This window comes from Orycteropus afer, unplaced genomic scaffold (genome assembly GCF_000298275.1).
Source record: "Orycteropus afer afer isolate SDZICR_OR568_19922 unplaced genomic scaffold, OryAfe1.0 scaffold00535, whole genome shotgun sequence".
Classification (NCBI taxonomy): domain Eukaryota; kingdom Metazoa; phylum Chordata; class Mammalia; order Tubulidentata; family Orycteropodidae; genus Orycteropus; species Orycteropus afer.
Genome location: NW_006922122.1, coordinates 1668867 through 1670482, shown reverse-complemented (window position 1 = coordinate 1670482; position 1616 = coordinate 1668867).

The window sequence follows — 1616 nt, the reverse complement described above, 5'->3', positions numbered from 1 at the left end:
TTTAAAATATTCTTTGTATAAATCTTTTATATCACTGGCTGGGTTAATTCCTATGTATTTTATCAATTTAAGATCTATTTTAAATGGTATTTTTTTTTGTTGACTTTTTTTTTTTTTCCTGAATAATCATCTTTAGTATAGAAATGCCCAGCTGATTTACGTGTGTTGTTCTTGTATCTCACAATGTTGCTGAATTCTTCTATTAGTTCCAGGAGTTTTCTTGTTAAATCTTTAGAATCTCTGATGTATAGGGCCATGTCATCTGCAAATAAAGAGTATTTTACTTCTTTCTTTCCTATTTGTGTATATTTTATTTCTTTTGTGTCTTATTGCTCTAGGTAGGACTTCCAGTATAAGGGAAAGATCTCAGCCTTTCTACATTGACTGTAATGTTGGCTATTTTTTTTTTTTAATTTTTTTTAAATACATGGCCTTAATTGTATTGAGGAATTTTCCTTCTATTCTTATTTTACTGAGACACTTTTTTGTGTTGTTTTGTTTTTATCAAAAGAGGGTATTGAATATTATCAATTGATATAATCATATGGTTCTTTTCTTTTGTTTCATTTATTTAAGGGATTCCCTTGATTGGTTGTTTAAGGCTGGACTACCCTTATAATCCTTGTATGAGTCCCACTTGGTAATGATGTAATGATGTAATTTTTGGTTATGTTCTGAAGTCTGTTGCCTAGAATTTTGTTGAAATATTTTGCTTCTATGTTCATAAGGTTTGTTGGTTTGTAATTTTCTTTCTTTTTTGGTTATGTCTTTTTCTGGTTTAGTTATCAGAGTTATGCTGGCTTTATACAAAGAGTTTGGTAGTGTTCCTTCCTCATCTGTTTTTGAAGTAATTCCATAAGATTGGTTTAAGCTCTTCTCTGAATGTTTGGTAGAATTCTCCAGTGTAGCTTTCAGGTCCTGGCTTTTTTTTTTGTTTTTTTTCCACTTTTGGTTGACATCTTCTGTCTTTTCTTTTTGAGTCCATTCTGGCTCTTACAACCCCCACTGGGTTTCCAAGGTTGTAAATCATTATGGATGTAGATCATGTCATATTCCTCCCACAGAGCACCTAGGCATTTGAACCACTGATCTTCTGATTAGCACCCAGATGCCTTACCCATTATGCCACTAGAGCTCCTTTCTATTATAAATAGATCTGTTTAAATTTGCTACCTCTGCGTATGTTAATTTGGATAGATAGTGTGTTTCCAGGAATCTGTACATTTCTTCTAGGTTTTCAAAATTGATGAAGTATAATTTTTCATATTCTGTTATGATCTTTATTTCTGTTGAATTGGTTGTAATATCACCAGTTTCACTTCTCAGTTTGATTATTAGCATCTTCTGGTTTTATTCGTCTGTCAGTCTCTATAGAGATTTGTTTATTTATTGATATTTTCAAAGAACACAATTATGGTTATGTTAATTTTTCAACTGTTTTTATATTTTCAATTCCATCTATTTCTACCAAGGCCCTTATTATTTCCCTTTTTTTTTCTTATTTTCCTTATTTTACTCTTTCTCTCTCTCTCTTTTTTTTTTTTTTTTTTAAGTTAATGATTTTGGAAACTCTTTTGTATTGCTATAAATTACCCTCTGACTATTGCTTTTGCCAT